The following is a 17,203-nucleotide window of genomic DNA, read 5'->3' as shown; positions in this document are numbered from 1 at the left end:
GAATGGGTGCAGCATCATCCTGAAGTAATGTATCGTTGTTGAGGAACAACATTTGAATCATGGCGTGCACCTGATCACCTAAAGTGCTCACATAACCGTTGACTGTAACACGGCCTTTGAGGGTAATGATGGAACCAGCAGAATACCATGATATGGCTGCCCACACCGTCACACTGCCACCTCCACGCTTAACCGTTGGAATCAAGCAACCAGGATTGTAGGCTTCTTTTGTCGTTCTCCAGAGGTAAACACGACCCGATGTTGGAAATAACGAATACGTTGACTCATCGGACCATATTCCATTGATCAACCGTCCAAGTTTTACGGTCCTCACACCATGTTTTACGCTTCTTTGCGTTGGTTGTCGTCACTAATGGCTTCGGTGTAGCAGGTCGTCCATGAATATTCGCCTTATGGACTTCTCGGCGGATAGTGTCGATAGATACAGGGTATCGTAGATGGCTATGGAACTATGCAGCCACTTTAGCGACCGTAGTTTTGTGTTGTTTTGACACAATTCGTGTTAGCGTACGACGGTCTACGTCATTTAGTTTTGATTTGCGCCCACTGTTGCCTTTACACGATGTTGTGTTTCCATGTTTTGTGTATGGTGTCATGACAGTTGCTCTTGAAACATTCAGTAAGTTGGCTGTCTTGGTTACTGATGCTCCAGCTAATCGGGCCCCCCACAATCTGCCCTCTTTGGAACTCTGTTAGGTCTTTCATTGCACTTCAGCCACGGCCTCTGAATGCAAATACGATGCGCGCACTATTCGTAAACAACCTGCACTGATGCCTAGTCCGTGCTGAACACGCACAGTCCAGCGCGACACGTGCCTTAAATGCGTTGTTGACCGTCAAACACAACCATCCCATTACTACCACTGTTCACATTATTTTGCCTATCCCTTGCATGTTGAAATGGTTTCATATTTCCAAGAGAAGTTTCAGCAAGTAGGCTCTTAAAGGCTGTTCGAGTTTGAACATTTTTTTTTCTCTTTCACACAGATGCACAACAAAAATAGGCAATACTTCCAATTCATGAAGAACTATTTAGCAGTAGGCTATCAAAAAGCAAAATATTTTAAGTCAGGAAGACGAAAGCACACAGACATAAATAAGAAAAATGAGATGTCTTGATCCAAACTATTTGTCAGTTTTGAGGAGCTTTTATTTTAAGAATATTTAATGGCAGAGGATGCTAAACTCAGACGCATGGAGTCTAGACATTATTTATTTTATCTACCAAGATGAGGGTCATGAGGCCTTCTCTTACATCTAAACAGACGTTCTACATATTTCACATTACATATACTGGGTGTTCGGAAATTCCCATCACAAACTTCGAGGACTCGTAGAGGCGAGTAAGTACATAGTATTTTGAATGGTAACCCATGGGCGGAAACGTACCATTCCCCTGCTACAGCCGTTTAAAAACATGTTTACTAGGTAGGTATGCAACAAGGTAGTCATGGTGGGGGTGCTTACGTCTGATTAGCTGACGTCATTTGACGTCCATTCTACCTCTCTGAACTGGTTCGAGTCTTATGACATATCAGCGGTTAAAGGCTTTAGTACACTACTGGCCATTAAAATTGCTGCACCACGAAGATGACGTGCTACAGACGCCAGTCACTACTCTTGACGAACTGTGGTATCACGTTGAAGCTGCAAGGGCAGCTGTACCTGTACACGCCATCCAAGCTCTGTTTGACTCAATGCCCAGGCGTATCAATGCCGTTATTACGGCCAGAGGTGGTTGTTCTGGGTACTGATTTCTCAGGGTCTATGCAGCCAAATTGCGTGAAAATGTAATCACATGTCAGTTCTAGCATAATATATTTATCCAATGAACACCCGTCATTATCTGCATTTCTTCTTGGTGTAGCAATTTTAATGGCCAGTAGTGTATATCGTAAGACCAAAGACACAGACTTAGATCGTATCTGTCAAAGTCATGTAGTGAATAGAGAAATGGAAGATTGCCGGTTTGCGACACATTTTCTGCAAATAGTTTTTTTTAATCACTACCACATTTTCTAAAAGATACTGGGGTTTTCTTATTAGTTTAACGCTTGCATATTCTGGGATGGTCCATGTTATGTATAAACAAGCGCACTCTCCGCTTAGGAGGCAGTTTCTTCAATTTTGTGGACATTCCAGGGACCAAAGACCGGTGAAGTGCTAAATTATTGTCTACGTCACCGGCCGAGTCTCTCACAATTCAGTACAGTCTATACCTCAAACAGAACAACAACAACAAAGCTATCACATGGGCAAGCGAGTAAACGTACATTTTAACAACAGTGAAAGAGGAGCACTGTTTGCATGATGTTAAGAGTAATACTTACCACAATAAACATTGCCCAGCCGAGGCACTTTTCCGCCTATTTGAAAAATAAAATGCGTTAGACAGAAGTTAATGACTCTAAAGCAAAGACAAACCAATTTTGCAGATATTTTGAACGTGTTGAACGTTGGAAGATACACTGAGCTAAGGAAAGTAATGAGATACCTCCTAATATAGTGTTGGACCTCTATCTCCCCGTCGTAGTGCAGCAGCTTGACATGGCATGGACTCAACAACTTGTTGGAAGTCTCCTGCAGAATTATTGAGCGATTCTGCGTCTATAGCCGCCCGTAACTGCGAAAGTGTTGCCGGTGCAGTATTTTATGCACCAACTAACCTCTGGATCATGTCCCATAAATGTTCGATGGGATTCATGTCGGCCGATCAGGGTGGTCAAACCATCCCCTCGAGTCGTCCGGAATGTTCTTCAAACTAATCATGAACGATTATGGCTCAGTGAAATCGCATATTGACATCCACAAAAACTCCATCATTGTTTGGGAACGCGAAGTCCATGAATGGCTGCAAATGGTCTCCAGGTGTGATACTGCATTTGTATCTTCTGAAGTCCACCTAACAGCCTTACCGGCAAGTGCTGATCATCCGTCATTTCCTGCATCTCCCAACAACACAGAAAAGTTTTGAAATTAGGGAACTGCTACATAAATGATTAGAGGTATCGCTTTATACACATTCTCAAACTTTTATTGCTGTCTGCTACAAACACTTTGCTTAATGCTCGTAAGGCAAAGATGACAGAGCGATGAAACATTCAAACACGAGACATACAAGAACTGACAGTGACTTTATTTGGCACAATGTAAGTGTACATCGAATTTTTATTTTAGGTCTGTGAATATGACACCATGTTCATCTTATTACCGGTTAATAAGCGGCTGTTTCGAGGTATTTTATTTTATCGTCAGTTGAACGAAGTAAGATAGTTGCAGTCTGTAATATAAGAATACTCTAGAGAATTCTCATTCGTTAGCTACAGGGTATTATTGTCTTTTGAATGTACATCTTTGCGCAGGAGGAAAGCAAACACACCAATTGCTTAAGGAAGACCTGTCCGCCGAGCCCATAAGTAAGATTCCTGGACGGTGACGCGCGATTTCTTTTACGCCGGTTGCTGTCATGCAACCTCCAGAACAACCGTTCCTCGAGTGAGTCATGAGAATGCGCTTGCGTTGTGGTATCCGGCACGATAAAGATTCCTGTTCGCTGGCGCTGCACAAATGGCTTGGTCTTAGTCTTCATCAAGTTTTCCAGGTAACGTATGGTGACAGATTGCCTAAACAAATCTCCTACACTAGCTAAGCATTCTGCTTTCAGCAGCGTGCTGTCGATTACTTTAGTGTTAGTAATAATACCGCAGCGTGGATCCTGCGGCGTAGTGAACACATCTCCGCGGCAGAGGCTCTTACAGTATCTGATCAAAAATATTCGGACACTACTGTGTAATGTGGAAGTGACCATTAGATGTCACGAAAGGCGGGCCGCCCGATACAAACAGAAGTGGGAATTACAGTGTTACTAATACAGAAGCAATCTGTATATTGAGCAATCAGTAAAGGAAACAAAGGAAAAATATCGAGTAGGTATTAAAATCCATGGAGAAGAAATAAAAACTTTGAGGTTCGCCGATGACATTGTAATTCTGTCAGAGATCGCAAAGGAATTGGTGGAGCAGTTGAACGGAATGGGCAGTGTCTTGAAAGGAGGATATAAGATGAACTTCAACAAAAACAAAACGAGGATAATGGAATGTAGTCGAATTAAGTCGGGTGATAGTGAGGGAATTAGATCAGGAAATGAGACACTTAAAGTAGTAAAGGAGTTTTGCTATTTGGGGAGCAAAATAACTGATGATGGTCGAAGTAGAGAGGATATAAAATGTAGACTGGCAATGGCAAGGAAAGCGTGTCTGAAGAAGACAAATTTGTTAACATCGAGCATAGATTTAAGTGTCAGGAAGTCGTTTCTGAAAATATTTGTATGGAGTGTAGCTATGTATGGAAGTGAAACATGGACGATAAATAGTTTGGACAAGAAGAGAATAGAAGCTTTCGAAATGTGGTGCTACAGAAGAATGTTGAAGATTAGATGGATAGATCACATAACTAATGAGGAGGTATTGAATAGAATTGGGGAGAAGAGGAGCCGGCCGATGTGGGCGAGCGGTTCTAGGCGCTACAGTCTGGAACCGCGCGACCGCTACGGTCGCAGGTTCGAATACTGCCTCTGACACGGATGTGTTTGATGTCCTTAGGTTAGTTAGGTTTAAGTAGTTCTAAGTTCTAGGGGACTGATGACCTCAGAAGTTAAGTCCCATAGTGCTCAGAGCCATTTGAACCAATTTTTGAGAAGAGGAGTTTGTGGCAAGATAAGAAGAAGGGACCGGTTGGTAGGACATGTTCTGAGGCATCAGGGGGTCGCAAATTTAGCATTGTAGGGCAGCGTTGAGGGTAAAAATCGTAGAGGGAGACAAAGAGATGAATACAGTAAACAGATTCAGAACGATGCAGGTTGCAGTGGGTACTGGAAAATGAAGAAGCTTGCACAGGATAGAGTAGCATGGACAGCTGCATCAAACCAGTCTCAGGACTGAAGGCCACAACAACAATAAAGAAGCAGTAACAGCAGAATGGGCCGGTCACGAGAGCTCATTGTCTTCGAACGTGGACTAGTCGTTGGATGTTACCTGAGTAACTAATGCATCAGGGACGTTTCAACCCTTCTGTAGCTGGCCAAGTCGACTGTTGGTGATGAGATGAGGAAAGACAAGGACACAACCACAGCTAAACGAAGACCAGTCAAACTTCGTGTACTGGCGGACAGGGAAGTTGACCATTGTGGAGGGCAATCATTAAAGAAATGGCATGAAATCAGCAGCAGGAATCAGTGGTGAATTCTTAAGTGCTATCAGCAGTCCAGCTATCACAACGAGTGTGCGTAAGGAGTTGAAAAGGATGGGGTACAGTGGCTGAGTAGCTCCTCATGAGCCACATATTTCATATTGACAATGCTAAGCGAGAACTGCTGTAAACAGCGACGCCACTGGACGGCGGGTGTCTGGAAACGAGTGACATGGAGTGATGAATCACACTATTCAGTGTGGCAATCCGATGTGACACTTTGGGTTTCGTGAATAGCGTTGGCTACCATCATGTTCCAAACTTACTCCAGGCGGGTGTAGAAATGAATGAGCGCAACGGAAAATAATAAACGCTAAAATGATGATTTGGCCCTGTCTGACTGAGAGTTGGCAATACTCTCTTAGGATTTAAAGGTTGGCTACAGCGCGCATACACAAGCTCTGGAATCTAAGATATTGTTGTCGCGCTTCGCAGTGCACGGATTAATTAGTGTCAGTTTGGAAGCCAGTGCAGGAGCCCACCTGCTGTGGTGCGCACGTGTGTTGGGCGAGGGGTCGTCGCCGAGCTGGCGTACCGCCGTGTCCGTCAGCAGCGACACGGGATTTGGTATTGAGTTGATATTTTTTATAATTTGCAGCGCGCTTATTAATTTAAAGAAAAGGGTTTGTGTACGTGGGTAGCAGCCGACGGTAATTTTGAACATGATAGGGGTTGAATTCTTAAGGGAAATCATCGTTAGGCGAATAGATTAAGTATTGATTTTTGTCATTGATTTCTTTTATAATTGTCAGGGAATTGTTTCACTATGTATTCAATTGAGAATTATTTCAGTCTGTCTCAAGAGTTTGATTAATTTGTAATATTGCTTTAATGCCACTGGAGGCAGATTTACATACGAAGCGATTGTTCAAAGAGCTTCTAGCGGTTTGTTAATTGAATGAGAAAGAATCGCTTCCAGAATATAGTTTTTTGAAAAAAGGAATTACTTGTTTGGGTTATCATTTATCGAGTTTAGATTTAACCAAACCCTTTCTCTTGAATTTTATGTAGTTGTAGTAAGCAGCAGCAGGCGCAGCAACAGCCATACAGAACATACATTGCACTCAGCATGAATAATAGTTTTTTATGTTTTTGTTAAATAATGGAATGCAGCAGATCAAGCAGTGGCAGCAGAAAGACGAAGTAAGTTATTTGTTGCGCACAGGACCAATTAAAAAATAAAGTTTAGGCGGTCTCTGTAATAGTAAAGTTACCAAGAGTACAAGCACGAGATTTTCAGTAGAAAACACGAGATAAGAAGATAGAGCTCGCGACTTTCATGACTACCCCCTGAAGCAGATCTTAGGATCTCTTAATGCCCTTTTTTACATATAAATTACAATCTAAACAAAAATGTGTGTGTGTGAAATCTTACGGGACTTAACTGCTAAGGTCATCAGTCCCTAAGCTTAAACACTACTTAACCTAAATTATCCTAAGGACAAACACACACACCCATGCCCGAGGGAGGACTCGAACCTCCGCTGGGACTAGCCGCACAGTCCATGACTACAGCGCCTGAGACCGCTCGGCTAATCCCGCGCGGCTAAACATAAATGAATGATGAAGGCAACTAATACTACTAAATGATAAACGCTATTGTTCTATACATATTTATTATAGATTCAAACCAACCCTTTAAATACAGTTGTCTATATTTCCTAACTAAAATTATTAATCAATTGCCCAACTCTGCCCGTTATTATGGCTGCGCGGTCTAATATCACTAATGCGAAATGACTGACATCATTTACATACCAAACACTAGAAGACACTACTTTCAAAGATGATCTATGGTGGTGTGGAAACTCAGTGGAAATAAACTAACGTGATCACAGCTGTTTAGCATTATAGCCATAATAAGCCGAAGCAGTTTGCGGTATCACCGTATGTACAGCACCCGGTGCGTCAAAGTGATCGTTGTCGTACACGTCTGGGACGATGGAAGAACTCCAGTCACAAATAAACTCTTTCAGACACTAGTGCGGCAGAAGGCAGTCCTCCGACTGATATACTCTAATCCTGTCTTCTCTTCTCTGTGTTCTACAGACGAGAAACGCGAATTCCCAGTCACAAGGGCGGAGTTCAGATAACGTCTCAACGTAAGTATAGGCAGAAGAAGTGCTCTCAATTAATGAACACTGCGTACTCAACGACGACTTCCGACCCAGAGGTGAAGTCCAGAATCGTATAGGTTCACAACAGTATACTTCCTAACTGTTCTAGTGCCGGCCGTGGTGGCCAAGAGGTTAAAGGCGCTTCAGTCTGGAACCGCGCGGCCGCTACGGTCGCAGGTTCGAATCCTGCCTCGGGCATGGATGTGTGTGATGTCCTTTAAATACAGTTGTCTATATTTCCTAACTAAAATTATTAATCAATTGCCCAACTCTGCCCGTTATTATGGCTGCGCGGTCTAATATCACTAACGCGAAATGAGTTTAAGTAGTTCTTAGTTCTAGGGGACTGATGACCTTAGAAGTTAAGTCCCATAGTGCTCAGAGCCATTTGAACCAATTTTTGAACCTAACTGTAACTATAAACTCTCCTGAGAGCAAAGACAGTAAGTCCGTCAGAATCAACAAAGCCGATACCGAGCGACCGTCACACACGGGCACTTACAACGGAAGACCTCGTCTCTCCACCACTGGCTTCCCAGCAAGGCTCGGCTCCCCACCCTTGTAATGCCGAAAACGAATTTATATTCCCGAAACCACAGAATATTCTCCCTCTCTACAGATTCTTCCGAGCGCTGACCAAACATATTTTAGTCTTATGTCGTCCAGCGCGGGAAATTTGCGAGGAAAAACCTATACTCGTACAATGGTACCCCTCTGTGTAAAAATCCTTGGAAATAACCCAGCCTGCATGGTTTCCGAGGTGCCGCTTCTTCGTTCCTCTCACCTGTGTCCAAGATTTGCAGAGATCCCAGTTATCCCTCCGGTCCTGCAACATCAGCGGCCGGCCATCACCCTATTGTGTTCCAGAGCTCAGGTGCCACGACGTCCGTCTAGCTACTTCCTGTTTTTAAGGAGGACCAACACCTGTGCGGGCCTTCCATCCAGAGCTTGAGTTCTGCCTGCCGTTTCTTCTCCACTGGCGTTCCAACCTCTACTAGTACAGGCAATCATTCATTACTCCGTTCTGATAATGTAATAAGTGTTAACAATTATTTACAAGGCGTACGTGACAATGTAAATATTCATATATAGGGTGTTACAAAAACGTACGGCCAAACTATCAAGAAACATTCCACACACAAATAAAGAAAAGATGTTATGTGGACATGTGCCCGGAAACGCTTAATTTCCATGTTAGAGCTCATTTTAGATTCGTCAGTATGTACTGTACTTCCTCGATTCACTGCCAGTTGGCCCAATTGAAGGAAGGTAATGTTGACTTCGGTGCTTGTGTTGACATGCGACTCATTGCTCTACAGTACTAGCATCAAGCACATCAGTACGTAGCATCAACAGGATAGTGTTCATCACGGACGTGGTTTTGCAGTCAGTGCAATGTTTACAAATGCGGAGTTGGCAGATGCCCATTTGATGTATGGATTAGCACGGGGCAATAGCCGTGGCGCGGTACGTTTGTATCGAGTCAGATTTCCAGAACGAAGGTGTCCCGACAGGAAGACGTTCGAAGCAATTGATCGGCGTCTTAGGGAGCACGGAACATTCCAGCCTATGACTCGTGACTGGGGAAGACCTAGAACGACGAGGACACCTGCAATGGACGAGTCAATTCTTCGTGCAGTTGACGATAACCCTAATGTCAGCGTCAGAGAAGTTGCTGCTGTACAAGGCAACGTTGACCACGTCACTGTATGGAGAGTGCTATGGCAGAACCAGTTGTTTCCGTACCATGTACAGTGTGTGCAGGCACTATCAGCAGCTGATTGGCATCCACGGGTATACTTTTGCGAATGGTTCATCCAACAATGTGTCAATCCTCATTTCAGTGCAAATGTTCTCTTTACGGATGAGGCTTCATTCCAACGTAATCAAATTGTAAATTTTCACAATCAACATGTGTGGGCTGACGAGAATCCGCACGCAATTGTGCAATCACGTCATCAACACAGATTTTCTGTGAACGTTTGGGCAGGCATTGTTGGTGATATCTTGATTGGGCCCCATGTTCTTCCACCAACGCTCAATGGAGCACGTTATCGTGATTTCATACGGGCTACTCTACCTGTGCTGCTAGAACATGTGCCTTTACAAGTACGACACAACATGTGGTTCATGCACGATGGAGCTCTTGCACATTTCAGTTGAAGTGTTCGTACGCTTCTCAACAACAGATTCGGTGACCAATGGATTGGTAGAGGCGGACCAATTCCATGGCCTCCACGCTCTCCTGATCTCAACCCTCTTGACTTTCGTTTATGGGGGCATTCGAAAGTTCTTGTCTACGCAACCCCGGCACCAAATGTAGAGACTCTTCGTGCTCGTATTGTGGACGGCTGTGATACAATACGCCATTCTCCAGGGCTGCATCAGCGCATCAGGGATTCCATGCGACGGAGGGTGGATGCATGTATCCTCGCTAACGGAGGACATTTTGAACATTTCCTGTAACAAAGTGTTTGAAGTCACGCTGGTACGTTCTGATGCTTTGTGTTTCCATCCCATGATTAATGTGATTTGAAGAGAAGTAATAAAATGAGCTCTAACATGGAAAGTAAGCGTTTCCGCACACATGTCCACATAACATACACTCCTGGAAATGGAAAAAAGAACACATTGACACCGGTGTGTCAGACCCACCATACTTGCTCCGGACACTGCGAGAGGGCTGTACAAGCAATGATCACACGCACGGCACAGCGGACACACCAGGAACCGCGGTGTTGGCCGTCGAATGGCGCTAGCTGCGCAGCATTTGTGCACCGCCGCCGTCAGTGTCAGCCAGTTTGCTGTGGCATACGGAGCTCCATCGCAGTCTTTAACACTGGTAGCATGCCGCGACAGCGTGGACGTGAACCGTATGTGCAGTTGACGGACTTTGAGCGAGGGCGTATAGTGGGCATGCGGGAGGCCGGGTGGACGTACCGCCGAATTGCTCAACACGTGGGGCGTGAGGTCTCCACAGTACATCGATGTTGTCGCCAGTGGTCGGCGGAAGGTGCACGTGCCCGTCGACCTGGGACCGGACCGCAGCGACGCACGGATGCACGCCAAGACCGTAGGATCCTACGCAGTGCCGTAGGTGACCGCACCGCCACTTCCCAGCAAATTAGGGACACTGTTGCTCCTGGGGTATCGGCGAGGACCATTCGCAACCGTCTCCATGAAGCTGGGCTACGGTCCCGCACACCGTTAGGCCGTCTTCCGCTCACGCCCCAACATCGTGCAGCCCGCCTCCAGTGGTGTCGCGACAGGCGTGAATGGAGGGACGAATGGAGACGTGTCGTCTTCAGCGATGAGAGTCGCTTCTGCCTTGGTGCCAATGATGGTCGTATGCGTGTTTGGCGCCGTGCAGGTGAGCGCCACAATCAGGACTGCATACGACCGAGGCACACAGGGCCAACACCCGGCATCATGGTGTGGGGAGCGATCTCCTACACTGGCCGTACACCACTGGTGATCGTCGAGGGGACACTGAATAGTGCACGGTACATTCAAACCGTCATCGAACCCATCGTTCTACCATTCCTAGACCGGCAAGGGAACTTGCTGTTCCAACAGGACAATGCACGTCCGCATGTATCCCGTGCCACCCAACGTGCTCTAGAAGGTGTAAGTCAACTACGCTGGCCAGCAAGATCTCCGGATCTGTCCCCCATTGAGCATGTTTGGGACTGGATGAAGCATCGTCTCACGCGGTCTGCACGTCCAGCACGAACGCTGGTCCAACTGAGGCGCCAGGTGGAAATGGCATGGCAAGCCGTTCCACAGGACTACATCCAGCATCTCTACGATCGTCTCCATGGGAGAATAGCAGCCTGCATTGCTGCGAAAGGTGGATATACACTGTACTAGTGCCAACATTGTGCATGCTCTGTTGCCTGTGTCTATGTGCCTGTGGTTCTGTCAGTGTGATCATGTGATGTATCTGACCCCAGGAATGTGTCAATAAAGTTTCCCCTTCCTGGGACAATGAATTCACGGTGTTCTTATTTCAATTTCCAGGAGTGTATTTTCTTTCTATGTGTGTGAGGAATGTTTTCTGAAAATTTGGTCGTACCTTTTTGTAACACCCTGTATACGACGTGCAACCTGTCAAATGATACCTCAGTGTGGTTGTAGTTCACAGCAAAGTATGTGGATGCAAGGTGCGAAATTATAGCCACCTTACAATGTGTGTTGCCGACAGTGAAGTATGGAATACGGGCGGTAAGGGCGTGTTTGCCATGGTTAAAGTATGGGAGTATGGGCCCCTTACTTCACTTAAGAAAACGATAACTTCAGAAGGATATAAATACAAGTTACAGCATTTGTGCTGCCTACAGTGAAGGAACAGTTCGGAGGCGATTATTGTTTGTACAACATACTAGTCATAAAGCCGCATCTGTGAGACAGTGTTTTGCGCAAAATAACATTCCTGAAATGGACTGGTTTGCCCAGTGCCCCGCCCTAAACCCAATGGAATATCTTCCGGATGAATTATAACGTCGACTTCGCTCCAGATCCGTGCGTCCAACACCACTACCACCTCCAGTTTCTGCTCCTGAGCAAGAATTGTCTGCCATCCCACCACAGACATTGACACAAAACGTTCAAAGTGTCCTCAACAAAGGTTAAGTCATCATAAGACCGAAAGGCGAATACATTCCATATTAATTTCCACTAATAAGGTAAGGTGCCCTTTTTTTGGACGGTGGTCTAATTCCGAATAGGTGGATATTTGCTCCCTGCTGAACTCCTTATGCTATAGCCATGTTAGTGTGCTGGTGGCTGCCAAACACATCATTGCAGTTGATTTTTTTTCTTGATATCTTACATTAGATTGTAACATGGCGCCGGCATGGTAAGTAGTTTGTTATTTTAATTTAATTAATTACTGTTATACCATATTTAATGAAATTTTTGAGCATATTTTTAGTGGAATAATTCATTACATATTTCGGTAGTTCAGCCATACTTGTCAAGTAGTATAGGTGCCTAATTTCGACCATCCGACAAATGGGCCCCTTTATAGGCGGATTATCGCGAAATAGGGGAAACAGCACCCACAAGGCAGTTGCTGCTAGGCTGAATACCGTAACACCTACAACCACAAAAAAGAAACGCAAAGTATATCTATTTGAAAAAGCTGATAAAAATGCTCTTAACGCCTTTTTAAGAGACAGTCTTCACTCCTTCACTGTAGAAAAGTTGTGGAATGTTTTCAAAGAGATAGTATCGACAGCAGTTGAGAGATATATATCACATAAATTAATATGTGATGGTACTTATCCCCCATGGTACACGAAACGGGTCAGATCGTTTTTGCAGAAGCAACGAAAAAAGCATGCCAAATTTAAAATAACGCAAAATCCCCAAGATTGGCAAAGTTTTACAGAAGTTCGAAACATAGCGCGTACTTCAATGCGAGATGCTTTTAATAATTTCCACAACGAAATTCTGTCTCTAAGTCTGGCAGAAAACCCGAAGAGATTCTGGTCATTCATAAAGCACACCAGTGGCAAGACGCAATCAATACCTTCACTACGCGATAACAACGGTAAAGCCACTAATGACAGTGCCACTAAAGCAGAGATAATAAACACCGTTTTCCAAAAGTCCTTCACCAAAGAAGACGAACTAAATATTCCTGAATTCCAATCAAGAACAGCTGCCAAGATGAGAAACTTAGAAGTAGATATCCTCGGTGTAACAAAGCAGCTTAAATCACTTAATAAAGGCAAGGCCTCCGGTCCAGATTCTATACCAGTCAGGTTCATCTCAGAGTATGCTGATAAAATAGCTACATACACTCCTGGAAATTGAAATAAGAACACCGTGAATTCATTGTCCCAGATACATCACATGATCACACTGACAGAACCACAGGCACATAGACACAGGCAACAGAGCATGCACAATGTCGGCACTAGTACAGTGTATATCCACCTTTAGCAGCAATGCAGGCTGCTATTCTCCCATGGAGACGATCGTAGAAATGCTGGATGTAGTCCTGTGGAACGGCTTGCCATCCCATTTCCACCTGGCGCCTCAGTTGGACCAGCGTTCGTGCTGGACGTGCAGACCGCGTGAGACGACGCTTCATCCAGTCCCAAACATGCTCAATGGGGGACAGATCCGGAGATCTTGCTGGCCAGGGTAGTTGACTTACACCTTCTAGAGCACGTTGGGTGGCACGGGATACATGTGGACGTGCATTGTCCTGTTGGAACAGCAAGTTCCCTTGCCGGTCTAGGAATGGTAGAACGATGGGTTCGATGACGGTTTGGATGTACCGTGCACTATTCAGTGTCCCCTCGACGATCACCAGTGGTGTACGGCCAGTGTAGGAGATCGCTCCCCACACCATGATGCCGGGTGTTGGCCCTGTGTGCCTCGGTCGTATGCAGTCCTGATTGTGGCGCTCACCTGCACGGCGCCAAACACGCATACGACCATCATTGGCACCAAGGCAGAAGCGACTCTCATCGCTGAAGACGACACGTCTCCATTCGTCCCTCCATTCACGCCTGTCGCGACACCACTGGAGGCGGGCTGCACGATGTTGGGGCGTGAGCGGAAGACGGCCTAACGGTGTGCGGGACCGTAGCCCAGCTTCATGGAGACGGTTGCGAATGGTCCTCGCCGATACCCCAGGAGCAACAGTGTCCCTAATTTGCTGGGAAGTGGCGGTGCGGTCCCCTACGGCACTGCGTAGGATCCTACGGTCTTGGCGTGCATCCGTGCGTCGCTGCGGTCCGGTCCCAGGTCGACGGGCACGTGCACCTTCCGCCGACCACTGGCGACAACATCGATGTACTGTGGAGACCTCACGCCCCACGTGTTGAGCAATTCGGCGGTACGTCCACCCGGCCTCCCGCATGCCCACTATACGCCCTCGCTCAAAGTCCGTCAACTGCACATACGGTTCACGTCCACGCTGTCGCGGCATGCTACCAGTGTTAAAGACTGCGATGGAGCTCCGTATGCCACGGCAAACTGGCTGACACTGACGGCGGCGGTGCACAAATGCTGCGCAGCTAGCGCCATTCGACGGCCAACACCGCGGTTCCTGGTGTGTCCGCTGTGCCGTGCGTGTGATCATTGCTTGTACAGCCCTCTCGCAGTGTCCGGAGCAAGTATGGTGGGTCTGACACACCGGTGTCAATGTGTTCTTTTTTCCATTTCCAGGAGTGTATTTAGCAATTATGTACAACCATTTGCTCACAGAAAGATCCGTACCTAAAGACTGGAAAATTGCTCAAGTCACACCAATACCCAAAAAGGGAAGTAGGAGTAATCCCCTGAATTACAGGCCTATATCAATAACGTCGATTTGCAGTAGGGTTTTGGAACATATACTGTATTCGAACATTATGAAGTACCTCGAAGAAAACGATTTATTGACACATAACCAGCACGGATTTAGAGAATATCGTTCTTGTGAAATACAACTAGCCCTTTATACTCATGAAGCAATAAGTGCTATCGACAGGGGATGTCAAATTGATTCCATATTTTTACATTTCCAGAAGGCTTTCGACACCGTTCCTCATAAGCGTCTTCTAACCAAACTGCGTGCCGACGGAGTACCGCCTCAGTTGTGCGACTGGATTCATGATTTCCTGTCACAAAGGTCACAGTTCGTAGTAACAGACGGAAAGTCATCGAGTAAACCAGAAGTAACATCCGGCGTTCCCCAAGGATGTGTTAATGACCCTCTATTGTTCCTGGTCTATATTAACGTCATAGGAGACAATCTGAGTAGCCGCCTTAGATTGTTTGCAGTTGATACTGTCATTTACCGTCTTGTAAAGTCATCAGATGATCAACACGCAAAATGATTTAGATAAGATATCGGTATTGTGCGAAAAGTGTCAATTGACCCTGAATAAAGAAAAGTTTGAAGTTATTCACATGAGTACTAAAAGAAATCAGCTAAATTTCGATTACGCGTTAAGTCACACAAATCTGAAGGCTCTAAATTCGACTAAATACTTAGGGATTACAATTACAATTAACCTAAATTGGAACGATCACATAGATAATATTGTGGGTAGAGCAAACTAAAGACTGCGATTCATTGGCAGAACACTTAGAAGGTGCAGCAGGTCTACCAAAGAGACTGCTTACACCACGCTTCTCCGCCTTATTCTGGACTATTGCTGTGCGGTGTGGGATCCGCATCAGGTGGGACTGACGGATGACGTCGAAAAAGTACAAAGAAGGGCACCGCGTTTTGTACTATTGCGAAATAGGGGAGATAGTGTCACAGACATGATACGTGAATTGGAGAGGCAATCATTAAAACAAAGGCGTTTTTCGTTGCGACGGGATCTTCTCATGACATTTCAGTCACCAGTTTTCTCCTCCGATTGCGAAAACTTTCTATTGCCACCAACCTACATAGGGAGAAATGATAATCACAATAAAAGAAGAGAAATCAGGGCTCGCACAGAAAAATTTAAGTGCTCGTTTTTCCCGCTTGCCGTTCGAGCGCGGAACTGTAGACAGCTTGAAGGTGGTTCATTGAGCCCTCTGTTAGGCACTTTATTGTGAATATCAGAGTAATCACGTACATGTCTATGTAGCGTCACTGAAATATACAGGATTTGGGGTGGATATAATTAAAACAAAGGCGTTTTTCGTTGCGGCCGAATCTTCTCACTAAATTTCAATTTTCTCCTCCGAACGTGAAAATATTTCGTTGACATCGACCTACATAGGGAGAAATGATCATCGTAATAAAATAAGGGAAATCAGTGCTCGCACGGAAAGATATAGATGTTCGTCTTTTACGCGCGCTGTGTGAGACTGGAGTAATAGATAATTATAGGGAAGGTGGTTCGATGAACCCTCTGCTAGGCACTTAAATGTGATTTGCAGAGTATCTATGTAGATGTACATTGTGCAACGATACTATACTTTTAGATTACGTAAAGGTACGAAATTTGAAAGAGAAACTGCGCTCTGAGATAGGCAGAAAATGTGCTTTAGGAAGTGATCTTGAGAGACTAACTTTCCAAATATTTCCAAGTAAAGCATAAGGAATTTTATGGCCTACGTAGAAGAGATATTCGAACTTTAACGTATCAGCTACCTGTCCGAAATAATTTTAAACTAGGATAATCTTCAAAAAGTGAAAGATATCAAAGCACCCGAAATGCCAGCCCAAAGAAAAAAGTTGCTAAAATGAGTAGGCGACAAAGGAAAGCGACATAGAGTTATCATCCGTGAGAATTTCAGAAGTTCTGTTTCCCTTGTCTCGACAGATGGTGAAGATAGTGCAGACGAGGAATGCATCTACAGTTCTGAGCCATTGCGAGAAGACAGATCTGGAGAAGATTGGATAAGGTGTTTAGGGTGTTTGCGTTGCGTACGTAAACTGTCTGCTGGGAGTGAGAAACTTGGCTGGAAGAAGTACAAATATGAAAACTGCAAATGATAGCCTCAGTGTAGTTATAAGTGTATCATTACTGTAATCAAATTGGAAATCTCAGCATTATCTTTTGTACTTTTTTTTGTAATAAAACAAAATTCTTATAGGTATGGAGTCTTATCGCAATGTTTTGAACTTTGAGTGTTGCCTAATCATTGACATGACGAACATGGGAGAATCATACTGGCAAGTCGTGCACACACTTGGTTGTAGTGCAACCACTGCCTGTCTCTCCCAGCAATTTCCGACACGTATTTCTCTTTTGTTATCTCAGCAACTGACAGTTTTTAAGGACTTTCTGTAGAAAAACAATGTCTCGCCGCCATTAAGCAAAAGTAATAATACACATTGATTGTAAACTTATTTTTTCATACACATCGGACGC

The sequence above is a fragment of the Schistocerca cancellata genome, chromosome 1, assembly GCF_023864275.1.
Source record: "Schistocerca cancellata isolate TAMUIC-IGC-003103 chromosome 1, iqSchCanc2.1, whole genome shotgun sequence".
NCBI classification, from domain to species: Eukaryota; Metazoa; Arthropoda; class Insecta; order Orthoptera; family Acrididae; genus Schistocerca; species Schistocerca cancellata.
This window is presented reverse-complemented; position numbering follows the sequence as displayed.